The 27,974-nt window shown below is 37.6% G+C and overlaps 2 protein-coding genes across 5 annotated transcripts in view; one reads left to right on the forward strand and one right to left on the reverse strand.

The window, feature by feature from the left end:
- The window catches only part of LOC136846005 (substance-K receptor-like), a 289,880-nt gene that overhangs the window by 212,870 nt on the left and 49,036 nt on the right, over positions 1-27,974 (reverse strand). The window lies entirely within an intron of this gene.
- Positions 1-27,974, forward strand: part of LOC136846002 (protein stoned-A) — a 65,480-nt gene that overhangs the window by 16,231 nt on the left and 21,275 nt on the right. The window contains exon 1 of one of the 3 annotated variants that reach the window (XM_067116590.1): positions 731-868. The exons of the other annotated variants lie outside the window; for them this stretch is intronic. The gene's annotated coding sequence lies outside the window, so the exon portion shown is untranslated. Of the gene's footprint in view, positions 1-730; positions 869-27,974 lie in introns of those variants that run through there. 3 annotated transcript variants of the gene reach the window in all.

Here is a 27,974-nt window from a genome sequence, read left to right on the forward strand (position 1 = left end):
TTGGAAAGGTCTCGGACGTCGGCATCTGACCTGAGAGAGAGAGTGGACCTCTAGCATAGGAGCCCAGTTTCCAGAGCCATGTGTAGTCGGTCGTGAAAAGAACTGATCTAGTTTAGGAAAAAAACGCTGGAGATCTTTTGGCACTGGCCAGTCGTTTAGCCCATCCCCTATATATACAACGGGAGGCGGAGGAAGGCTTGGAGCAGGAGGAGGAGGAGGAGGAGGAGGGGAAAGAAAAGGGGGTCGTGGTCACCAGGGGCGCTGTGTCGAACCTCCTTGACAGTCGAAAGGGCTGGTTGGTGCAGAGCAGTTCAGGAGTCCTCATAAGAACGAGATAAAGAGGAAAATGAAAGCGTGAATAGACGTGTGCTTGCTGTGAGAATCAATAACACAAAACAGGCGTAGCCTGAAAAGATGAAGAACAGTCCCTCGGCACTCGACAGGATTATTACACAGGACACCTAACCAATCTCATCAACAACAACATCGATGGAAAATACAACATTCACCACAACAACAGTTTTAATCATGTGAACCGCCGACAACAAAACACCTGTCTCTTTCTAAACTGCTTTGCACTCTCTCTCTCTCTCTCTCTCTCTCTCTCTCTCTCTCTCTCTCTCTCTCTCTCTCTCTCTCTCTCTCTCATGAAAACAATGATAAACTGTTCTGGAGACACACAGTTCTCAAGGGACTAAGAAAAAGATCTCTCAAATGAAATCATCTGAATAGATAATTGAGAAAGAAGTTCATAATGATGATGATGATGAACATGATGATGATGACCCCAGTGCCAGGAGAAAGAGAAGAATGTGATGGGATTCACGACCTTCAGCGCCTTGTACTCCTGCAGTTGGGGTCAACACAGGTCAAGGTCAAAACTGTGCATGGTGACCCGTTCAGCATCTTGGCTTTAAGATATTTCTTTCGCTTTCAGTGAATGGCCCTTCCAGTATTTGGTCAATATCCTTTCACAACAATGGAAAGGATGTTAATAGTTATCCTTGTTGCCCTCCTTAAAATATTCCATCTCCAGGGATGTGATAAGACACTTCAGCATCTTTTTTACTGATTTTTTGGCCGGATTGTCTGACCCAATTTTACCTCTGGCATTCCTTGTTCCGCTCTCGATCTTGTTCCGAGACTATTCATTTGAAATTTTTGTAACCTTGTCCGTTCTTTTGCATAATTTCATCATTAATCACTTTATTATCTTTACTGTTTTTCTTATACATTTCTCACTAATGTTCATATTCTGTATTTTGCACTGGATATGACTTCCAAATTTGCTCTTGAATTCACTGTTTAATACGATAATTGAATCCTATAAGTTTTTGTCGATATATTTTTTGCTTTTAAACTTCAAATTACAAAGGAAGCGCTAAGTATTTCATTAACTTTCTTTGAAAATATTTCTCGGATCATTTTTGTTTTCTTCCACAAATCGCATGCACTGTGGTCCTCGTCAGTAGGAGAAGTTAGCTAGATTATCTCGGTTTTCTGTTAGGCTAAGATCTCGAATGGAGTTTGCATGTCGTAGAATCAATGGGTAATTTACTCGTAGCAGCAAATGTTGGTCAAAGCAAATACCGTGCCTGTGTTCACCGCACGTGAAAGGTCGAGGGGAAAACCTTTCTTGTATTGATCGTTTGCGGTTCGACACTAAGAGTGACTTTGGGCCAGTTTAGCCAGCGACAAAGGACATCAGTGGAGGTGCTCTAAGAGGGACAGACTCGATTCGCTGGAGCCCACTTTCAGGTTATATTATTCCCGGATTCATGATCAATGTAGTTGTGAACCATAGCAAGTAGGTGCTTGTAGAGATGTAAACAGTGGATATACTCAGTTCTCTCTCTCTCTTCTTCTTCTTCTTCTTCTTTTTCTACTACTTCTTCTTCAAGCACTGTAAGTACACTACATTCTTGGTGATATATATATTATGTATATTATTATATATATAACATATTCTTAAATTTATTACTGATTTTTCCTCTAGCACTTTTGTTTCACGGCTATACATACATTCTCTCTCAAACACAAGAAATTCTTATCATTTGCACTTTGGGTTTTGTTACCTTCATGATATGCCAGGTCACAAAGTTTTATTCTAAATTTTTTGATACATGACAACACTGAACATCTGTACATAAGGATATCTTGCTTCTTCTTCCCTTCACACTGGCCATAAAGGAGATCACTCGAACACTGGCCTTTTAAAGTTCCCGAAAAAATGCACAGTAGGAATTTTGTAATTTGTGTAGTGGAGGTTTTATAGCTGAAGGTCAGGGATCTTGTGTTTAAAGGTCAGCTTTTACACAGCCCATGGCTATCAAAGTTTCCGACAGAATGTTGTAAATTGTGCTACCCCGCCTTTCCTGCCACAGAGTCACACTGATGAGAGACGTGAAAACTCTGTTTCATGAGCATTAGGGGAACGGAGCTCCTTGAAAATGGACACAGTGACTTGTGCAGCTTTGGCACTGAATTAGTTTATAACAGGAAATTTAATTTATTTTATATATATATATATATATGTATATATATACAGTATGTGTGTGTGTGGTTATGTATGTATATGCATACCTACATACATACATTATATATATATATATATATATATATATATATATATATATATATATATATATATATATATATATATATATATATATATCAATAGAAGGATCCACACTAATACTCTTGTTTAGCAAGAAGAAATGTATTTGTAGAAATATTTACAAAGCTTAAAGCTATCTGTCCATCCTTCTGTGGACTTGATCACTAAACTAAAAGATATATATATATATATATATATATATATATATATATATATATATATATATATATATATATATATATATATATATATATATATATATATATATGTGTGTGTGTGTGTGTGTGTATATATGTGTATATATACATGTGTGTGCGCATACTTGAGCCCCGTGGTGAAATCGGTAGCATTCCAGCCTAGCAAGCAAGAGTTCCCACCTCCACGTTCGACCCCTGGGAGGACTGACTGGTTGGCACTCACTGTCAAAACCCCATTCGACGATTTTGATCCACACAGTGAATTAAATACACGGTTGTTAGACCAAGCAAGTGATCGTAAAGAGGTTTCTGAAAAATTTATGCGGCTAACAACTTATCCCAAAAAGGCTCAATGAGATTAAGAAGGTTTACACCTTCTGTAGCCATCTCTTTCGGGGGAAGGGGTCTATGGTGAAAGATTATATGTTTGTGTTTACATGGAGATATAAAGGCATAACTCATAACCTTGTGAAGTGAAAGGAGTGCAACAACCTGAATTCAGTTGACCTGTAAAGGAAATGATAGTTGCTCACATGTAAATATATAATATATATATATATATATATATATATATATATATATATATATTATATATCTATATATGTATGTATGTATGTATATATATGTATATATATCCCTAAGTTGTGTATTGTTTGGTGTAGGCATTGATGAGTATATATACATTTTACTGCTAAATTTGTTTTCGGGAATGTGGATATATATATATATATATATATATATATATATATATATATATATATATATATATATATATATATATATATATATATATTTATATTTATATTTATATTTTATACGTATATAAATGCATACATACATACACACACAGATGCCCGGTGCACTGCATATCGATCGCCCGCATACACTGCTAGCTAAAGTGAGGTAATTGATGCTAGCTCCCTCCGGTGCTGGATTGTCTGTTATCTCGTGGTTTCTATTCGTCATTAAAGATGGCGGCAGGTGTTTCCACAGGAGGCATGGTCTTCTTTCCTGTATGCCTTTCTTTTTCTCACAATATTCACACAAGCACACACATTCACACACACACATAATAATATATATATATATATATATATATATATATATATATATATATATATATATATATATATATATATATATATATATATATATATATATAGAGAGAGAGAGAGAGAGAGAGAGAGAGAGAGAGAGATAAATTTGTCTGTTCTCAGAGACAGAAAAGGGGAGGGTATTTAAATCCGTGGGCAACACACCATTCAAAGAACAGTCCAATCAACATTCTAATATTCCGATGGATATCCAACATGTTTAAATATCAATTTTACTGTCTCGCTTAACAATCTGATCAATTAAGCGTCAGAATCCCAAACCTTTTGTGTGACACATCCCGAATACCCCATTATTTGTTCAACTTCCGTTCGGTTTTGTTCTCTCTCGTCGGCGAACGGGACTTAGCGAACGTTCGTTCCCCCCTCTCGCCATTCATTCTCGCGATCGATATCCCGAGTCGATACCTATTTTTTTTATGGGCGTGTGTTTGTGGGTGTCGTCCGTCAGCGGCAGAGTTCATCTCCTCTCGGAAGCCATTCGGGAATTGGCTGGTTGATTCGGTAGCAGGAACTGGACTCGTATCTAGACGCCGCCATCTGTCATGGCTGTCGATACCGAAGAGGAATTACTGTGCTTGTGTAATTTAAACAAACAAACTAAGTATCCTCCATACAAAGTCTCATTTAGCAACATTCACATCATCCAAACGTATATGCTAATATTCATAAAGACCTATAACTACTTCCGGACAGTTTGACCCAAATCAAATTCATTAGTAAAACTAAAAAAAAAAAAAAAAACTGGACATGTCAGCTTTATATGTTATGAAGCAAACCTAGCCTTTTCAACAAACTTATAAAAGCACTTGTCGCCTTGGAACATTCCTCAAAACGTTTCATTATTTACGTTAGCAAAGATGTACAAACTAATAATGGTGCGTCGTTAACCTTTATAGTAGAGCCTCATTAGCTCGGTAAACTCTCTCATTACTACTGTGCACGGTACTAAATCAATAGATCTCCAAATTACTTTTAAGGGTTGAGGCACACAGAACGGATGGTTATATACCCCTAGTTAGCATAAGCCCAAGGGAACACAACAAAAAAATATCATTATATAACGCAGAAAACAAGAAAATTGTTTTAACTAACCCAGGCCAATGCATAACAAAAATAGCCTCTATATACCAGGACCAAAGGAAACAAGAAAAAACTGTGATATAGCCTATGCCCATAAAGGAAAAGAGAAAGTAACCATATACAGCCCAGGCATTAAGGAAACAACAAAAATATCCTTACATAATTTAGTACATAAGGAAACAAAAAGAAAATACCCTTATACTGCCATGCCCAAAGGAAACCAGTAAATATTGTTAAATAGCCTAGGCCCAAAATGGAAACAAGAAAATAACCTCACACAGCCAAGGCCCGAGGGAAACCAAGAAAATGGGGAAGGAAACAAGAGTGGCACTTAACCCTGAAGGCGGCTATTCAAGGAATGGAAGAAACAACTCCGAAGCCCGAGAGTTATTGTCTTGTTTCTCCTTTTCCTTTCATACGAAGCTCCGCTGGACTGCTAATGGTGATGTAGTGTTATTAGGACCTGTCGCCAGAGGAGAGAGCATCGTTGTCTTCCATTCAGAGTCTGATTAATAAATGGCCCTGAATGTAAGTTCCATTCTTCTTCCCTGCAGATGAAGTCCCAGCTCAGGACATAATTTCCTTGCAATGTGCATGTATGTATGTATGTATATAGATACACACACACAAACACACACACACACACACATATATATATATATATATATATATATATATATATATATATATATATATATATATATGTATATATGATTACTTTTCTTCCATTAGGCTTCAGGTCTTCAGCAAGCCTTTCGGAGTGAGGTTGCTATCCCATGCCCGGTTCCAATCCGTTTAGCTACTTCGTTTAGCTCCTAGGTGCATAATACATGTTCATTTCAACATTGGCACCATAGATTTTGACGAGTTGCGACTAAACCCAGTCTGCCTCTGTCGGAAATCGAAACCGTTTCATCCTTCTTGTGAGGCGAGCAGTCTAACCAACGGACTCTCTGTATACAGAGGGTACCTACAAGAGGTGCTACCCTTTCGTTTCAAAGCATAGTGAACTTGCGAACAATTGCTTGTAAATGTTGGAACCTACAGGACTAGTATAAAAATTCGTTACTCTAAGTAACACCTTAAGGATCAAATGAAAGAAATGGGAATTAAGAAAAGAGTGTGGCATTCCAATTTCCTTTGAATTCCTGCTTATCAAATTTATGTCCTGACTATCGTAAGATATTAACTTTGACACTAAGCCTCTGTTCATATGGAGGAAATCCTCTACCAGACAAATTGTAAATTTAGTTAGTGTCAACCTTCTTGGATTTTCTGATGAAGAGAAAATTAGTTTTGTCATTCAACCTCCCTCTCTATTGTTTTTTGTGAAGAGTTCATTAAAGCTTCAAAGGTCTCATTTTGTGACCACCCTACAGAGATTTATCCTTAGACGCTTACGAGGCAAAACAACAATTGAGGTCTCGAAGACGGTCAAGATAAGGAATGATTAACTCAACGTCCAGTTATAACAGCAGTGGGCGCAACTGGTTGATATATGCAAGTGCAGGTACTAATGAATATCATGCAGATGTACTCACACGAGCAAGCATTCCAGGAACCAATACGTGTGAAGAAATGTGGCGCAACGTTACTAAGAATACCCTCTCGGCTACATGCATGACTGTCATTATGCTCTCTCGAAAATAGGTAATGAGCTCGAGAACAAAAGATGTCTTCATTAGAGGCCTGAGACTGTTTCAGTGACGCCACATGTTCAGGGGAGTGTGTTTGTGGGCTGATGTATGTTTACAGGTTCATTTATCATTAAATACATTTTCCTCGTCATCAGGTGCGGATTTTAAAATAAAGTTAGTCAGATAATAATGTAGTTATCGCCACCTTCACCAAAGAATAAATCCCCTCTGTGAAAAAACAACACGTTCTTGTGTATTAAAAAATAATAAATAAATAGTTATAATGGGTAGATTTAGCAATATATTACGTGCCATCTTAACCATACATTCAGTCTTGCAAAGCACAAACTCCACACCCACTTGACTTAATTCCCTCTCTAGGTGGAATCACACATTTCGGTTTGGTGTCATCCTCCTGTCCTCCCCTCTCAAGGGTTGGTTATCATTTCTGCTCCCTCCTCGGAAAGCTCTCTCCACCCCACACCCTCATCTCCATGAGGGGACTTATAACATTTGTCTTATGGAAATGAGAGACAAAGAGAGACCGTGCCTTCTATCTCGTCGTAGTGCAGTCGAGGTTTTTGCTCCTACAGAAGAATAACGTTAAGTTTGGAGTCATTTTGTATCACTTTGAACTTTGAATTATTCACTGATTAAAGCAGGCTGCAGAGGGAACTTAGCAATGCAATTGCTGGAGGCTGAATGGTTCATCACTTATGACTGACCCCGCTGAAACACAACCACTGGAAACGGATATTTTTTCTGAGAATTGTCTCATTCATTCTTTCCGGTAATTGTTCCGTCATGTGCACTAAATATACTTTTGCTATGCTTTATTCATGACGCTCTTTGAAATAGGAGGTCAAACGCAACAAACCCTACTAATATTGTTATCAAATTTTGAGCAGAAGTACTATTGAACCCAGAATGCGCTGACGTGAAAAAAATAGGTACTGAATCCAATCTTGGTAATGAGAACTATTCGAGAATTCTTTGAGCACTAGAGCTAACCCAAGACCTTTTCACGTTTACCATCAAGTAGCCTAAAGGTAAATGATGTGGATCCATGCAAAGTCATGCCAGATTTGATGGAAATCCACCCCTTCTTTCAACAGGGATTTAACGCACACCCTAAATCCGATACACACACACACACGCGCGCACACAATCGCGCACGCATACAGACACGCGCTGAGGATCGATGGCTAGGAATGCAAGTCGTGAGCGAAAGGGATATTTGCAGGTAGTGGTAGCACCCGATCCCCTTCCACATGTCACCCTCCCACATTCTCCCTTCCATTCGTCTCTTATGGGCGCCTTTCTTTCCATTTGCATTTAAGTGGTTGCCCTGTGCCCTCTTCAGCTTTATTTTTACTCTGTTGCTACTTTTTTTCTCTTCTATTAATTCAACTCCTGATACCCTCTTCATTCTTATTTACTTTCCTGGCTTACCGTCTTCATCAAAGCCCACTGCTGCTTAAACCAGACCACCAAGGTTTGCAGCAAGTTTAGGCAACGCCCCTATTTTATCCGGGCTCGGAAGCGGCATGCGTGTACAGGAAAATAACGAAGCCTCCCCACCCCCCGTCCCCGCCCCAACAACTCCTGCAACATATAATCCGGTGCCCTCTTCCAGCTAATGATGTAAGGAGTATCCTTTGAGCCTTTCTTCAATTATCTTATCGATTTTCGCCCCGCTAGCAAACGTCGTATGGCTTCTATTATGGCAATACTTGACTCGTCTTGTCTGTCTGCTTCTTTTACTGTACTTGTTAGTGGTCTGACAGATGGAATATTCTTCTGTATTTTGACTTTTTTTTTATCACAATTGTATTCTTTACGTTTAGCATTCGTATACATTCATAAATAAAGCATGCATATACACGTAGTAAATAAGCTGAAGAGATGCTTATCTTTGTAAGAATGAACAAAAGATGTGTTTACACTTTTCCTTTGTCATGTACTTTTTGTGCATTTAACCCGTTGGCAAGGAGACAAATATTAGTATTTGTGTGTGTTAAGCATAATAAAACCCTTCCCTTTCACTCCAAAGGAGAGAAGGGATATACACAGATTACTTAATGGATGGATTGACGAATGAAATGATGGATGAATGATTGATTGACTGAATAATTAAAGTAGTTTGACATCAATAAGGATCATCGACTTCTAGCAGATGGACAGTCAATACATACATGCATGTATATACATACATATCTACTTATCTGTCTGTCCATCTATCTACATACATACATACATACATATATATATATATATATATATATATATATATATATATATATATATATATATATATATATATATATATATATATATATATATATATATATATATATATATATATATATATATATATATATATATATACATACATACATATATGTGTGTATATGTGAGATTAGCAGTCATGTGTGCACTGCCAGTCATATAAGAAATCATGGCAGTGCTTTCTTTGGTATAGAGGAAACCGCAGAAAAAGTTCAATCATACATCCTAGACGGAATTTTCATTTTCTTTTAAACTAATCCTAACTTTGTTCGATGATTAATTCTCGCATCTGTCATGATGATGCCTTTCTTTAAGCTAAAGATGGAATATCTTATCATCTTGCTGGACTAAATATAATAGGATTATTAATGACATATGCATCAGGTTTTAGCGATGAATGAGAATCCAGTGTATAATCAAAAGTAAAGCTAAATCATTATCAGTATTAGTATTGTTGTTATAAAAATCCGAAAAGATCGAAGTGCAGACTCAAAAATAATCAACAAAGCATAAACAGTAACACAAGCGCGAGAGACACATGCAATGCTACCTGGCTTTTTAAAGCAGCACAAAACCACAAAGAAACGAAAAACAAAACAAATAAAAAAAAACAGCGACCGGTGTCAAGTGCAGGACAGAGTTCGACGTCCCCGAGACATTACTTCAAATTACCTCTAGCTGGACGGACGGCTCGTGAGAAAGGGACTGGAAACGATAAAGGCGAAGCAACGGACGTGACTGCTTTCAGTTTGATTACGCCTGGAACGGTCAGCTAGTTTATGGCTTTTGTGTTGTGAATGAACGAACGAATGAACGGCTCCATCATGTATAACCGCTGGAGGTGGGCGTCCATCTCGGTCACCCCAGCAAGATCGAATGGTTTTTACCGTACCTCTTCCAAACCAGCGGCCATATAAGTAAATACTCGCAGTGGAAGTAAGACATGAAAAATATGGATCGAATGATGGAAAATAAGAGTGTTTCTTTATTCTACACATAATTATGGTCTTGGAATTTGCAGAAGCTTACTCTGATAATCAATGGGCCTTTTTTGTTTGTTTTATGTGACTTTTAAGCACCTTTTAAATAATAATGATATCAGTATCATCAGCAATGTAACATCACAATGAAGATCACGAATAAAAGTGCATTATCATCACATAAATAACATGTACAAGGATTCACTCTAATCAAGAAATAAAAATCGAGAGCTAAAACTGCATCTTTTCCTCCCTTAACTATCGTTCCCGGGATCTTTTTCCCCCCCTTCACTCTCTCTTTTGCCACGCTCGAGCACGTCCGGAACATTCAAATGCAAACGAACAAAGTTTCTAAGGGTCTTTTTCCCCAGCTGATGTGAGAGAGAATCGTTTCAGTGGGGTTTTTGTCCCTCGATTCTGGATATTTTTCTTCAACCGTGGTGGCTGTTTTGCAGGTGGGATTTAGTATTCTTGTTAGCCTGTGCTTTTTCACAGTCGTGTGCCTAGAATGTCTCCCTCGAACAGGAATGACACTTTTAGGTCATTCTAGACTTCGTTCTTGGCCAATCAACGATTGCTCTTGCTAGAATTTCTTTCAACTGACCTTCGGCGAATTCAAGCAGGGAATGCAAAGAGACATCAGATCTGATTGACCCTGAGCCCTCGGAAGGGCTTGATGTTGGACCTGAGGTAAATGATGTTAGGAATCAGTCTTCATGTGGCCCACCAGTTGGTAAAGAACGTGGCTACTCAAAGTGTTCTTGCACCGAAATTATTTTGACTTTTCCTTTATTTCTTTTATTTTTTTTGTCTCTTCCTTTGACACATTCATATCAGTAGTAATATCAGTAGTAGCAGCGTAGGTAGCGCTGGTGGTAGTAGCAGTAGCAAAGTAAAGAATGGGAAAATGACTAGTCATTACATTAACTTTACTCAACATTAACCTTGCATAATAAGATTGCATGAATATGTATGAGCATATTTACTAACACAACCTTCAAATTAATCTTTATCTTGAGTCACATATTAGTAGCCTATAATCGGCAGCTTATGTCAAGGAATTGGCAGCCCAGTCATTTTATATCACAACACTGATAAATTTCATCAGGAAATCCTCCGAGGAAGATAAGGAATGAAAGAAGCAGAGAACCGATAAGCGAGTTTTGTAAACATAACAAAGGAGACCGACGATAATTCCCAACCCCATGTAACCCACCCGACCTGACTAAATCTAATAATGTTTACCAAATTCGCTACGCGTTTTGCGTAATGCGTGTAATTAGATAATAATGTTTGCTTTCTTTTCTTTTATACCTGGAATGCATGCAATATCTTTTACAGGCTTTAACATTTTGAAACAGTAAATATATTAACCAAAATTGCATTTGTATCTTATTGTAATGAAAATCAGTCAATAAAACATGAAGAATACTTATCCAGATATCTCACGGGAGACAACGAAATCGTCACCATTTTGAACATTTCTTATTTTAGAAACGTCTTTTGTGTCTGCTTACTTCTGCTTGCAGAACGAATTTCCGAATCATCTAATGACGTCTGTCTCACAGACGAAAAATCAGATTAAACATACTTACTCTAATGAGGCTAATTAATGCTGGAAAAAATGTAAGAGAATGACAATGAAACAAAGTGAGCAAAGGCAAACAACGAACAGTGCAACATCCTCCTTTTACTCGTCAGTTAGAAAGTCCTTTGTAGGTATAAATAGAGTTGGAGCTGAATCAAACTCTGTTGGTTTCTCGGAATTCATTGTGACCCATTACCAGTCAGGAGATTCCAAAAACCTGCTGCCAGTTTTTCAGTGCTTATCTATCTAATTTTTTATTTCTCGGAGAGGGAACGCGGGGCCAAGATTGTTTTTCCATTGCCCATTTTCTCGAGATGGTCTCAGATTATTTACTGGTTGCTGTATCTTGCACGGACCAACCGGCGAAAGAATGACTGATTTGTGATTATTCGTATGTATCACTGGCCATGGTCATCGACGCTTTAAATACACAACTCGCTAAACAAATTACTTACTTTTAATAGAATATTCTGGGTAACATATTATAACCAAAATTATGTTTATAACGAAATTTACTCTGTAGGTTTTCAGAACGTATTATTCACACACTGCAAAACTAAAATAAGTCTATGTTAGCGACATAAAATCTAGTTTCATGAGCTATATGAGCGACTTGAGATCGATCTATTAATTCAAAATCAAAGAAATTGTGCAAGGTTTGATAGAAACGTCTTTGACCATAAAATATCCTGAAAATAGCAAAAATACATCATAACTTTATGGTCACTTTTACTTAATTTAATTGTAGTAAATAACAGAACACTTAAATTTTGTATAAGTATCATGAGAATATTAGTTTTGCATTTCTGTAACGCCTAATTAGAAACGAGTGTTGGTTGAGGGGTGGGGCAAAAAATGGGTCTTCACGCAAACTTGATTATCAATTATATTTATAAATATTGCAACAAGTTTGTCATTAATTTTTAACTACAGAGCAGAGCACATGCTTCAGTTTTTTGTGGATTGTATTTCTAATGTGATTTATAGTTTTTTTTTATTTTTATGATTTCGTGACCGTGCCCCCTCACCCAAATATAGGGGAGGAGGCCCTCATGGACACTCGCATATGCTGCACCTCACTTAGCTACGTCGATGTCTGCATCATGTGGGACACTGTCCCGGCGGAAATCATCCTTAACGGAGCAAATTAATTTCCCCAAGTTCTTCAATTACCCTCATTATTCTTCCTCGTTGGTCCCACACTATCGCATGCGCTTTGTCGTGTCTTTTATTGGCGGCCATCACTAACCCTATTGACAAGCGTTGGAATTCTCCTCTTGATTCGGTTGTCCCTCATTCCCCTAATCCGTCATTCGTTCTTTTCTTGTTTGCGTTTGGCCAGGGCTGGACGCGGGCTTAATTTTGTTAAATGAACGTTCCTCCAGAAGAGATATATATATATATTCTAATCATATAGAAAAATAATGAAATCTACGATATGATGAAGGCTGAACCACGGCTGGTTTCATAAACACTTCATTTTCATTGTGTTTATTTCATGTCTGCCTTTTTTTTATCAAGTAATCTACAGTCTTAAACAAAGAAAAGGTGGAGGGAGAAACAGACTGTAAGAGAAAGAGACCTTCTCTCTCTCTCTCTCTCTCTCTCTCTCTCTCTCTCTCTCTCTCTCTCTCTCTCTCTCTCTCTCAGAAAAAAAATACCGGAAAAACACATTAATTTGGTTAAAGAGTTTTTGGGAGGTTTCCACATAATTACTTCTCATTCTTTCTGAAACTGCTCCATGGGTAAATTTTTTCTAGATCTTTTATTCATTTATCGCATATTTTTATTTTGCTCTTTTTATCTAGCTAGTGGGTAAGTATAAACTGATAAGTGGCTATGTAATATCAGAACTGAACTGAAAATGTTAATTAATTTCGGGGTTATAGGCTATTTCGAGTTTCACTTTACGTTTCTGTTTTTTTTATATTCTTCTAGTGTTTTTTTTTTCTTTTTTTTTTTTTAGATGAAATTGTGCAACAAATGTTATGTCGTATACGCGATTTGACCTTCGAAATCGGATATGTTTGCAAGTGAGGAAAAAATATAAGAGGAGGTAAGAAACGTAATACTCGTAAATTCAGTGCAAACCACAAACATAAGCTGAAGTTAGAAACGGCACATTAAATCCAGGAGAAAATCAATGCAACAAACGGAGTTAAGAAACAACACAGCAAACGCAGGGTGGAACAAAAACCCAGGTGGGAACAAAACAATGCACTTCCTCCCTGCACCCCCACCACCTAATGCAGTATCGCCTGCTATCAGAATTCAGCTCGTGCTCCCTAAATAGGCGGAGGAGGGACGCCAGCCGATTTCAGCAGTGAAATTATTCTGCTGCGTTTGAGTTCTAGAACCACTCTACGTCGGGGACACTGGGATCTTGGAGACGCACTCGAAGAAGAGGACGAAGGCCTGAAGAAAGTTGCTTGGGACGCACTCAAAGAGTGAGGTGACCTGAAGAGTGTGATTAGAAATACACTCACAGATGGAGGAGGAGGAGGCCTGAAGGAAATTACCAGAGGCACACTCAAAGTAACATGAGGGGCCCGGAAAAAGTTTCAGAGATACAGTCAAAGAAGAAGAACGTGAAGGAGATACGAAGATGTGGTTGTAATGATTATGGGGCCCAGTAAGGAAAAGAATGAGTGACTAAAAGAGTAGTTGAATTATTAATTTTAAAGTTGAGTGAGAAAAAAAACAAGAAATTCACTGCGACAGAAAGAAGGCTTCGTAAAAGAAGAATGAAGAGGAATTAAACAAGAAATGGTTGCACTTCGGCCAAGGAATTCATAAAAGGAGACTAAGAAATGAAAATGGAAGAGAGAAGGCTGCATTAAAGAACAAGGGGCATACGAGGAAAACACAAGCGTAATTCGAAAGAAGTAAAAATATTTGTGCGTCAAGAAAGATGCTAAAAGAAAGGGGGCGGCGGATAGTAGAACATTTCAGATCATGAAAGGGGAAATGGAACGGCATTGTCAAAGCCAAAAAAGAAAGAAAAATAACACTGAAAGGCGCAAGCACTAAACGGCGGACAGTACAAGCCGAAGACAAAAGCGCAATCCATTTAGACCTAAAAGGTGGGTACCTTTAAGAGATAATACCAAAAGAAGACGTCCGACAATTATTTTGATGAAAGTAATTAGAGGTTGCTCATTCAAGAAGTAATTAGAGGAGAAATCAGAGTAATTTTGTGAGGGTGAGTCTGTGGGACTAACGACTTGTGAGGACAAGATAGCAATTTGTTGTAAAAGGGGTCAGGCAGCCCTGTCATAAAGGAAAAAGTAAAAAACAACTAGGTGACATTACTGGGATCGCAGACACGGAATATGACAGGAGGGCGTCCGGTATCATGGAAACTTTTTTACAAGCCAGAAAAAAAAATAAATAAATTAAAAAAAAACGGGGAACTTTTTGAAGCTGTATCCGTGGAATTAAATTATTGGTTTTTAGACACCCTAGCAAATTAGATTATGGCGAAGCTGAGCCAGGTGAGGTTAAATTAGAGAGGTCAGGATAAATAAACCCGACAAAAATGGTCCACAACAGCGTAAAGTTAAGGCATACAGAGGGGAAAAAGGTTAAACTATGCCTAATAACATTATGCATAATTAATTTTAGAGGTCAGCTTTATGGTATTTCAGTCTCTGTAAATGACTACCATACAGAAATGTGCTGATTATTATTGCAACCACAATGCTTGATTACTGATAACTACTAACGGAGTAACGCCCCTCTATCAAAAGGTTAAGTTCATCTAAGGATAACAGCAACAGTGAGTGCTGCAAAACAGCTAAAGTGCAGTCGTTAGTGAGGTCAGATCAAGAGTTTATTTACGAGAGACTTTCCCTGATTTCCTGAATGCTTATTATCCCGCAAATCGTTGCTTTGTTTAAAATAATAAAAATATATCATCAGAAAAAAACAATTTTCTAGGACCTAATGATAACACAAAAGTTACAGATGGCTAATGAAGCATGTGATGACTAAAGAAACTATCGATATTCGAGAATCTGACGCCTCAAAAGATCCCACAATTCTTAGAGGTTGTCAAAAACTTTCACTCCTTAACAAGCTTACTTTTCCCCAGATATAGGTTTTGATACAAAAAAAAAAATAAATAAGCCAATCACTAACTTCCTGCGTGTGTGCGTGGCCAAGATAGAGAGACATTTGAAATGACGACCTCTGGCCATGTAGAACTTTGAAGGCACTGAATACCCCCAAGACCTGCGACGCACATTAATTAATTTTCTAAAACAAAGAAAGTCTTGTTCTTCTCCAGGGATTTCACGCTGTTTGTAAAACCATTTCGAAGGTGAGAACGACTCTCCTCTGAGGCTTAAGACATGAAGTGGTTATATAAACATAAGTATACAAACACGGACACACGCTATATACATATATAAAAATATATATACAATATATATATATATATATATATATATATATATATATATATATATATATATATATATATATGTGTGTGTGTGTGTGTGTGTGTGTGTATATATATATATATATATATATATATATATATATATATATATATATACAGTAGTACATGAAATGATTATATAAACATACATAAACGAACACATGCACATGCTATATGTATATATACATATATACTGTATTTATGGAAGGCTCTTGAGGATCGGAGAGATCACCAAGATTAGGCCCAGCCTCTGCCCAAACCCTCGCCTGAAGTTCCATCGATCGAGGAACATCCGGTAACTGATTGCTATGTTGCTTTGGTCGTGGGATGACTTCCTCTGGGGGCGCCGAGGAAACGTGTCTAATCGCGTAGGTGTACATCAGTTTGTCGGAGCGATTTTCCCCTGGGGCCCTAGAGAGGTTGCTGCGAAAACTTGGGCAAACCTGGCGCGGCCCTGCACTGGCAGGTATTGTTTCTCCGAAATTGCCTCTATATATCACAAGAGAACGGGATGGAATTTATTTTCAGCCCCTATGAAATCTTATTTAGGAACTGATTTTCCTGTTACTGCAGCTCTGAATAATAATAATCATTAATACTGGATTTCTGATTCGAGATATTTTCCATCAGGACGACAAAGAAGAGTAAATCAGTGAATCTGTCAGTGTTTGGAATTTAGCAGTAATCTTCCTGCATCCTGTCGCAGAGTATCTTAAAAAAATACTACACCTTTGCCTTAGGTAGAACAACATTACTTTGTTTTGATAAGGTCAGGTAGAACAACATGAACTCTGTGCTTTATTTTTTCATGAACCGCTCGGAGAATAAATTACCAAGTTCATTTTGAATCTTTTTCATATGGCAGGCTTTGTAAACAAATACTTGTTATTCCAGAAGTCCTTCAGTACAGTATACGGCAATTCATGGATGTTCATGTATACTATACCATGCTTTCTACTGTAAGAGATGATTTATGGATGATAAAATTACATGGAAATAGAAAATGAAGTGAATGAATTTCAATGAGTATTATGGATCATGTGCCTACAACTCTGCCGTTTCAGAGGATCAGTTCCTCACATATTCACTCTCTGTCTGGTAGCTGCTGCGCCTCACAGTGATCAATTGTTGCTCGCATCAGACTCCTAATGTCTGCCGGCGCTCAACCCGCTTCTTTTATCCGGGATAACTCCCTCACCGAATGAGTAACCTCCCATCTCCGGAAGGTATTCCCTTCTCCTTCCCCAGGAGTCAACTCGAACAGACGTCCTTACTGTATAAAACAATTTTATTTCTAGTAATAAAATAACATTGCAGAGGAGAAGATGGCGAAAGAAACCATGTCCGATAACCAATTCCTTTCTCAGTAAAGGAAAACAGCAGGGTACATGAAACAAAATTGTTTCTTCGGAACGGCGCCATAAATAACAAGAATATATTGGACTTACGGGAGTTTACTGTAGAAACTGCTCGCATGAGGGACCAAGGGTACGAAAACTTTCTAGAGGTCAAGCACGACTCTTTGTTATTATCCTGTTATCAAAAGAGCTTAACAGAAAGTTATTTAGATGCGTTTTATTTAATGAGTATAGTTACCCTAAATTACCCCAAATTGGCCCGGCATCATTATCAGGATATAACCGCTATTTCTTTTAATCTACTCATTACAATAGTTGCAGCAGGTATGTTGCAACATTCATTAACATTTTATGACAAATAAGGAGACTTAAACTGAAATTACCATTCTTTCTTCACTCAAACTGTGGTCTGACTGAGGGCATAAAATTTCGTTGCAGAGTTCCCTTTTACTTCAAGAAACTTTTAGTTAATAACGCTTGGTCCATCTGCGACATTTTTACCATCAACGATGCATGCGTCAAGGACACAGGATTGCCCAGGAAAATGCGGGACACTGTGGCCACAAAACATATGCGAAAACAATGTTCGTCTGTAGTTCAGAGTGGTTCTAAAATTTGAAATTTAACCCTTAAATTGAGTAACAAAAGCGAATTTTTCCATTTTTCTTACAAAAGTGTACCTTTTAGTTTTTCCTCTGCTCTCTCTCTCTCTCTCTCTCTCTCTCTCTCTCTCTCTCTCTCTCTTGTAACTTGCATGTGTGCTTGCATGTATGTGATGACCTATTGTAATTATCTCTGACATGCCTACGTTCATAGCATCAGAGAGAACCATTAATTCGAGTATAAATGGTTTAATGAATAAGGACTCCTCAGCCTATCTGCGTAACAAGAATTGTAGGTCAAATAAAATGAAAGAGAGTGAGAGATAAAAGCAATTTTATATTTGAAATATATTTTCCTTTAAAGCCTATCGATTTCGTTGTAAACACTGAAGTTAACTTGGATGGAATAGAAGGAATTCTTCAACAGTTTTCAATAGTTCTTCAGATATCGAAAGTGTAAGCTCAGGATAATTTAAACATCAAAGCGAGTGATGTTCTCTGTATGCTATTTTTACTTGCATATCTGCTGTCAGACCAATTAATTTGAAGGTCAAATTCATCGGATCACACCCCCGCACATTAAAGTCAAACAGACTTCCTGAAGACAGCAAGACTGGTTCATAAAGCGACCCTCGGCTTTCTGATTCGTTAATGAATCAATTCTTGACTTATCGACTGAGTAATCAATCAATTCTTGACCTTCTTTATTATTTCATTAAATGGCAGTTATATGTTAAAAGAGACTCCCTCACTACTGCAACAAACTTGGTACCCCTTTGAGCGACTTTAAACGAAACCTGGTGTCACAAATGCGTTTCAGTTTCATAAAATGTGAATCAATAACTAAACTACCGAACCGGGGAGAAGGCTTAAACTAAAAAAATTAATAAAAACAGAGGGTTCTGTACGGTCACTTGTCCTAACTTTTAAGTCAAATAATTGAACTGGAAAACAATATCTCTTTGCACTGGAGGGAAGTTTCAAACAACGATTAATGTAATTGCCCATCAGTTACATTACTCTTTCCATCTAAAGGGAATGCATTTTTTGGAGGGGGAGGAGGAAAGGGTAACAGGAGAAGTGGTCTGCCTTTTTTTTTATAAGGATTTAGTCTTTATATTATGAATGTGTAATGGATACATTTATTTATTTTCTGTTATATAATTCTCATAACTGCTCCACACGGAAATGTTTTTTGGAGAATTTTTGGATAAATAGAATATACGGGATCTGAAATTAGGAAATTCATTCCGGTAAAAGGATTAGCGTTATAAATTAATATCTGAACGGTTTTTTTTAAATGGGTTACTGATGTAAATTAGATATATGCTTTTTACGGACCAGCATGAACCATATTGAGAATGTTAAAACGATTATACTAACCCTAAAATATAAAATTATAAAGCGATTAATGAAAATACTCCACAAAAGTGCAGAGGCAGAGAAAGCTTCTAAATAATTATATACACACAGTTGGTTATACTGTATATCGCTAAAGACAACAAATGGGGTTCGAGGGTTTTAAGCATCATTCACGAGTAGCTTCGAGACATCTCGTCTCTGTTCTGTCTAGACAGTGGTAATTCTGTCGCAAAAAGAGATACAAACGAGAAGACAGCAAAAAACCTAAGCGTACATTAATTATCGTAGTTTCTTATGGTTGTGTCACATTCATGACAAGCCTTTAATAAACCTTGGAGTCTTCCCAACCATAAATGTGTGGATTGGCTCTGAGTTTTCTGAAAAAGAAAACTATTGTGCCGGCTTTGTCTGTCCGTCCGCACCCTTTTCTGTCCGCCCTCAGATCTTAAAAACTACTGAGGCTAGAGCGCAGCAAATTGGTATGTTGATCATCCACCCTCCAATCATCAAACAAACTAAATTCCAGCCCCTCTAGCTTCAGTAGTTCTTTTTTCATTTAAGGTTAAAGGCAGCCATAATCGTGCTTCTGGAAATTATATAGAATAGGCCACCACCGGGCCGTGGTTAAAGTTTCATGGGCCGCGGGTCATACAGCATTATACTGAGACCATCGAAAGATAGATCGATTTTCGGTGGCCTTGATTATGCGCTGTAGCGGCTGTACAGAAAACTCGATTGCGCCGGAGAAACTTCGGCGCATATTTTACTCGTTTCATACTGAATGCAATTTTATAATTATCAGGTTTTATGCAATTCGGAAGACATTAATTTTAGCACTGCATTTTTTAAAATTATCAGTTTCGTTATTTCTGGGAACTGAGGATCGCAAGATAAGGCAATGTGAAGTCATCATGAACGAATAAATTCAATTAGTGTGAAAATTCACTCAAGATAACAACTGCAAACATTATTTCAGTGCTAATAATCATAACTTTTAAGCTTAGGTAGTGCAGTCTCTCTCTCTCTCTCTCTCTCTCTCTCTCTCTCTCTCTCTCTCTCACACACACACACAAGTGCCTGAATAGCCACAAGGCTCGAGATCCTGATTTATTAAGTCAAGCTCTCCTGCAAAAGCAAAATTATCTTTGCCTTTTGCATATCTAATTAATATCAACATTTGTTTAACTTAAACCTAAAGCAGACAACTTTTCAGGATAATGAGGTTTTCTCAATGAAATTTGCCTTTTCTTTTTATATATATATATATATATATATATATATATATATATATATATATATATATATATATATATAAATATATATATATATATATATATATATATTATATATATACATATACAAAAACACACTCACACACATATATATATATGTATACACATAAAATATGTCCAAATGTGTGTATGTATTTACTATGAAGATAAAAATATAAACTCGAGGGGTAGGAATTTTTTGGTTTTTAGTCATGTTAATAAAAACTTGAAGAAACAGAGGTTTCTTTCGTTTGCAAAACGTTATTACACAATAACTGCTTTGCTATAGTTGTCAGCAAAGGCATTTGCATTCAAAAGGTATACGCAATCGTGGAAAGCAAGACTAGATGGTAAAAAATCGCAGGAACAAGACAAAACAGAAAGAAATCATAACCAAGAGAAGACGCGTAGACTAAATTAAGGATAAAGGTATTAAAAAAAGATAACCATCAAACAACAGATAAGCATATCTTTAAGTACCAAGCAACTGAAAAATAATTTTAAACGACAAGCCATTATAATGGGACTTTTATTTCCAACTCTACTTTTGTATCTTACTCTATCATGACCCATTGCTGTTAGCAAATGACCGCAAAGGTATATTTCAAAATTCAGTAACTTGTGTTTACAGGAATGGGTTTTGAACCTTATGGTAAACCCTTCCATTTTATCAGGGCATATTTCTACACACTGTTATTTTGGTTTGTTGCAAGCTCCAACACACTTCATTTTTCTTTCATTTAACTCTGCGATACCCACTACTTTTTTATCCGGTTTTATTTTTAGCTCTAATTTGAAATGTCATCCCGTTTCTCTTCCCTCTCATCCCACGTCACATCTCCCAGCATCCCTCATCTCATAGGTTGCATTCTGTTCGCCTTCATCACCCAATTTGAGGTTCACTCCGGGTGCCTCCCCTACCAATTTTCGCGGTCTGCTGGAATGTGTCGAGGGAAATTGGCCAAAGTCACTCAAACTCCCTGAGGAAAGAGGCCCTTATTATTCTACATACATACACACACACACACACACTCTCTCTCTCTCTCTCTCTCTCCTAAACCCTACTTAAACAGCAGAGAACCGTGTCAAAATCTATACACAGCTTTACAGCAATTTAATGTGTTTCAAATCTCTCTCTCTCTCTCTCTCTCTCTCTCTCTCTCTCTCTCTCTCTCTCTCTCGATGGAGAAATGTCCATCCTCCTCCCCTCTCTTATCTACTGAATCATGGGGACTTCGTGATCTTCTTCAAAAGTGGAACTTTCCTTGAAGTCGATATTGAAATCCATTCTACAGCACAAGAACAGCTTTAGGGACATGTCTATGCGTCCTGCAAGATCACTTTTAGTCCACCAGAAATTCATAAGACAGGAAAAGAATAATGGACACCATCTGGAAATTTTTAATGCAGGAACAGGAAAAGAGAAGGAAAGAGCGAAGGAAAAAAGAAGAAAATCATTATCACGGGAGCCGCAAGGAAAATATATGAGAAGATAATAACAAGAACGAGAGAGCAGCGATCGATACCGGCTCTGAATTGTCCCCCAACAGCCCTCACTCCAAATACCCCACAACTTGCACCCTCCACCTTACCACTCCCGTTCCTCCCACAACAATTTCCCTCCCCCTTTCTCTCTCTCTCTCTCTCTCTCTCTCTCTCTCTCTCTCTCTCTCTCTCTCTCTCTCTCTCTTTCTCGACACAAGCTCACTGCAGCCTACACAGTTACTACCTTTGCGGTAGTGTGAAAACTGACAGGTTACCAATGCCATAGGGATCTGTTGTGTTACTTACACAATTAAGAAAAAGCTGATGTCAAAGAATATATATATCTAGTAACAATAGCAAATAGTCGTTATTACTGTCGATTTTGTTCAAATATATAGCTTTATTGTAATGTCCTAGAGCCTTCGGCGAGTGTAAATGATTTGTCAGGGATTATAATAAGCAAAAAATCAGTCAAACGCTCTCAAACTGGTCTCAACACTGCCACTGCCCATTCGTATTATTGTTTGTACTTCTGATGGCATAATCAGTTAATCAGGCAGGCCTATCTGGTAGTTAGTGCCGATGATCAGGGACGGACAACCGCATCCCAAGAGAATTGCTCAGTCACGGAATATGATTATGAAAATATATATATATATATATATATATATATATATATATATATATATATATATATATATATATATATATATATATTTATATTTATATATAAGTGTGTGTATGTGTTCATGGTGAAAGTTGCAGTGTTTGCAGTTACTAATTTATGTGATTTTTCATAACTCTTTCCCCTCGATATCGCTTAGAATACACTAACGCCAAACAGCCATACACACAATATATATATATATATATATATATATATATATATATATATATATATATATATATATATATATTTATTTATTTATATATATATGTGTGTGTGTGTGTGTGTATGTATATATAATATATATATATATATATATATATATATATATATATATATATATATATATATATATATATATATATATATATATATATAATCGCTGGGAGGACAGAACAAAGGGAAAGAGCGAACACGAAACGGCCACTGCAAGGTTCACATTGGAAGTCGCCGTCTGAAGGCGTGCGTGGGAAGTGGATGGTTGCCTAATCCGATGCAGCGCCATTTCCTCCGCTCGGAAGACGCTTTTAAGAGAGTCGTGCGGTGTTTGGACAACTCAGTAGGGCACTGAAGCAGGAAAGTAAAAAATTCATAGTTTTCAAAACGCTCAACACCGAGTTAGAATGGCATACAAACGTTTCCGACTAATTTATTGACATACGTAAGTTTCTTCTGATTTAACGTTCCGCATTTTCCACTGCGCATTTGAGTCTTCCATCTTTAGGTCATGAGGAGCTCGTACGAATGGCTGTGGGTTATATAAGTAGAAACGCTTGACGGAATATTTCCCGCATCATTTAGTGAGATTCTGTTAAAAGCATGATGTCATCATTCAAAAAAAGAGTCTGTTAAGAACTTTCCCTTTACGATGAACAAATTCGATTTTGGATGCCATGTCTGTCTCGATGTGTTCGTTGTGAAAAATGACGTGTGGAGACCGGTGGGGTGTGGATGGGTAGTGGGAAGAGATTGAAATTGATGGGGAGAGCCCGGAGGTGAATTAAGGAAATCGCAATATATATCAACTATGCTATCTTACTCAAGGTTAGTAGCCTGCAGACAAAACCATTCTCTTAGCAGTCCGGCCAGGTAACGAAACATAACAGTAGCTTTAGAAGAAGGGATCTGCCATTGCAAAGGCTACGAATATCAGCTCGCGTTAGGTTAAGGTAGGCATCGAATGATAAAATCAATACTCTGTCATAAATATCCCCTCGTTATTTGCGAAGCATCAAGAAAGATGTTTCCAGCGGGCAGAAAAGTCGAAAGCTTTTTAATCTCGGATTCTAATTAATGATCATTACGTATCATTACTCTTGCTCCACACTGGCTGGGTAATCACCTGAGCTGATTAATGAGTCCAGCTGGAAAAAAGACACATATCTCCATTCCAGTCTTCGCTAATTAACTAGGATGTAGCCCCTGGGCTTTTGGGCTTGACCAATTGTTTCCCTGATTTTCTGCCACTGAAGGCATCGGGCGTACGCGTGTCTATTGAATCAGTTATCTATTACTTTTGAAAACTTTGGTTTAGGGAATTCTCCTTAAGTACCATAAATCACAGAACCGACACCCTAATGGCCGTTTTCAGACCAGGCCCGAAGAAAAGTGTGTTATGGACATTCACAACAATGACATACATATGGAAGCAAAGAATTCTACAGGATATATGTGACTGTAACACTGTGACGGCATCAAACAAATTCAAAGGTACTCGAAGTTACATACTCGAAGAATAACGATGCTTGTTTACACTATGCCAATTAATACTTGAGAAAAAAAATTCAAGGTGAATGATCAAAGGCGCGGGTTAGAATCGACCTCCAGACAATGCAGCGTCCTCAATAATGCTCAAACAATCAAGCATCACTTTCGTTAGCTTTATTCAAAGTTCACCAGGTTCAGAACCAACAAAATATATCTCATGGCAATTTATTGTTATAACGGACGTAAAAATTTTACATTATTAATAGAAATATCTGTTCAAGAACGTTCAGCGTATGAGAAACAGAAAATCACGTTCAAATAGCTAAAACTTGTGGTTTGTTGCCCTTAGGAAAGCAAGGAATTAATATTACAGCAGACCTTTGAAGGCTGGTGTGGGCTGCAGTAAGTGAAATTAAGGCCCGAAGGGCTAACACTGAAACGGAAAAAATATAAGCTAAAGTTTTTCTTTTTGTTTTTGTTCTTTGTTACTGTTAATCCAGTCCGTTTACTTAGCTCAAAAACAAGAAAATATGGAACGCAGCGAGCAGTTAAGCATGTGATACATCAAGCCAGTGGTCTGCTTTCCATTTCTTTACTGTCCTAATTACACGTTATTTCACGAACATGCTCCCGCCTCCATGGCAGGGACATGAGAATTCCTCCTCGCTGAATGCTTTGTGTTTCTTTCAGTCTTTATTACTTCTCTTTTTCATTTCGTTTCTTATGTGCATATTCCTCTAATATTTACGGAATCCATTATTAATATTGTTTTTAATGTATTCTGTTTTCATTTGTTGCATCTGCATTCTGTGTATGTGTAGAGCAATGAGCTTATATGAAGTTTATTATTATTATTAATTATAAGATTAAACTTCGAAAGGTGAGACCATAATACCGTCCTTCAGCTTTCGTTTTTCTTCGTATTTGAATCATTTCCCATCTGTCTTTTTACTAAAAAGAAGTACAATTCATCTGTACTTTCCTAAACAGTTTTCAGCATAACAATTAGATTTTTTATTAACTAAATCATTTTCAAACTAATTATCCATATCAGATACACCCAAGAATTGATTTTTGTATTTCCTTAACTACAGATGTTAACCAGAAACTGAAGATTATACTTCTGATTCAAATCAGTTGCTAATTTTTTGTATCGAATGAAAGCACGATCTGTTCACATACCCTCAACTGTAACTATCAACACGTAATTAAATGAGAATTTGATTTGCATTCCTGAAGCCATCCACACAGGCGGTCATTCTCGATCAATCTAACGCGCAGCTTTCCTGTCCCCAAGCTCCTCAGAATTGCAAATGGATTTTCCTATAATGTTCAGAATCTCGTGAGATTTGACAATTGCTAGACCTTTTTCTTCTTATGCCTCTGATGGGGTTCACCGTTTTGTACCCATACCGTCAAAAATGACGACAATGTTAGCAAAGATCGAAACGGAAAGTCCCAACCATAAGGACGTTAAGAACCATCCTGAAGTCGAGAACAAGGTATTCTTCATTCTGTATAACGGCTCAATATTGAGAGAGGCTACCCCGGTCTGGATGTCGTTTAGCTTACTGCCAGCAGACTATCATTGTTGCATACAGGATAATGAATATGGCTACACATTGCAAAGCAGTCCTCTACGCAATAGTATGACCCCGCATGTACAAAAAAAAAAAAAAAAAAAAAAAAAAAAACAGAAAAGAACACCACCTAAAAAAATAACGAAACTTGCAATCCTTTCAATCCTCGCGTGAGGAAAGAACATGAAGAAAGGACACGAAATGAGACTGTACTCTAATGACAGATGCGATGGAACTACTGCACAGCTTGGAAAGTCGACGCTGCGATGGCTTCGCGTGTATGGTCGGTCTTACATTCTTTCGCTAATCTAGAGATTTATAGGTACTGTACTGTCATTCTTCAACGTATTCCTGCATCTTTTATGTCATTGCTTTTTGCCCTTCCATTTTCTTTACTTGAGAGTGGTGTTCTGCTAAGAGTTATCATTTGTTTTGTGGCTGAATATATACACTTGGGAACCAGAGAAATATTTTGTAAAACTGTCTTCTTTCGAATACGCCCATGCTATTTTTAAAGTCATAAAGTTGAAACAGGGCTCTCTCTCTCTCTCTCTCTCTCATGGATGAGAATGGTTACCAAAGCATAATATTCGTGAAAGGTAGTCAGGAGTAGTAAATACAGTTACGTATTTTTAGAAACAGGATCAACAATGATTTATGAATCTGTTGTGCAATTTTCCTATAGACATTCGTTGTTGTGAAGTAAAGAGTTTACCTAAGTGATAGATAGATATTAGTCGTAAAGACTCTGGGCATTTTTTTTTAAATCTAAACAATATATTTACCACAACCTTTCATCATTCTAGTCGGACACCATCTATGAATCTCAAATGTAGGCAATATGACCCAACCATGGATACCATTTCTCACTTTTGGAACAAGCTTCATCAGAGAGAGGTCCGTAAACGGTCGGTTCCTCGCTTCTCTTTCGTGCCGACTCGTACCTACATGTTACTCATAGACAGGGTCGCTGTTAAAAACAAAATCGTGGCCGTCAACATGCAACGTAGGCTGTTATGAGTTTGACTGTCAAAGAGCCAGCTTTGGTTGGCCGTGGAGTTTGAAGGCACGCTATGCAACGCTCACTCATCATGAGACACTAGGGAGCCTTTGCAAAGGCTTTAAAAAATCCCTACCACTGTTCCGCTACATTCTCATAAGCCTAACAACCAACCCTCTAGCTTTTAATAATCCTCTCGGTAATTCCTTTGGTCGAATCTGTCCGGCTCTAAGACGTATCTCTGCATGTTTCCCAATGCTTTGCAACGGACGGAGGGAGCGGCATTGATTTTCCCCCGTCTGTCATTCAACTTCATAACCTTAGATTTATTCCAAGACTGAATTTCTTGGTGTTCCTTTTCCTAATTTTCTTTGTTTTGTTAAAGAATGTTAGGTCGAGATATGAGCCGAGTAAATATTTAAGAGCATTTCTCTGATATAGGAAAATGACGGGGCTTATTTGCGGTCACTAACCGATACTTTCCTTAGAAAATGGTAAAATTATGGGAAGGAAAGGAGGATTTTCATGAATAAATTCAATTACGAAAATGGACGGAACACCACACAGGCCTGCTGCTGTGAAGGCCTAAATCCGGTATTGTCTTATGCGACGTATTAGTGAGTTATCACACATTTGCTGACTCCAACTTGTCTCGATGATCAGTGACTGTGCATGCGTTACTCTGAGAGGTTTTATGGCATCCTTAAAAAGGATAGTATATTTAGATCTGACACAAGCAATTATCGTATCCCTCAGGGCAAAGAATCCTCTAATCACCTACATTCATCGTGGTGGCTCTTGGGTCTCATTGTGACCGATTATCGATCGCACTAGGTCCTCCCATCAAATTCATTACGTGAACATTTAAAGTATTTTATAACTCACATAAATCTGAAAGATTTCAGAAAAGGGTCGTTTTTATCAGTACAGCTATCCTTTTAATTGCATTTCCATTTTTGGGGATATCATGAGCTTTATGCTACAGGGTACACATGTGG

Source organism: Macrobrachium rosenbergii, chromosome 14 (genome assembly GCF_040412425.1).
Source record: "Macrobrachium rosenbergii isolate ZJJX-2024 chromosome 14, ASM4041242v1, whole genome shotgun sequence".
In the NCBI taxonomy this organism is placed as follows: Eukaryota; Metazoa; Arthropoda; class Malacostraca; order Decapoda; family Palaemonidae; genus Macrobrachium; species Macrobrachium rosenbergii.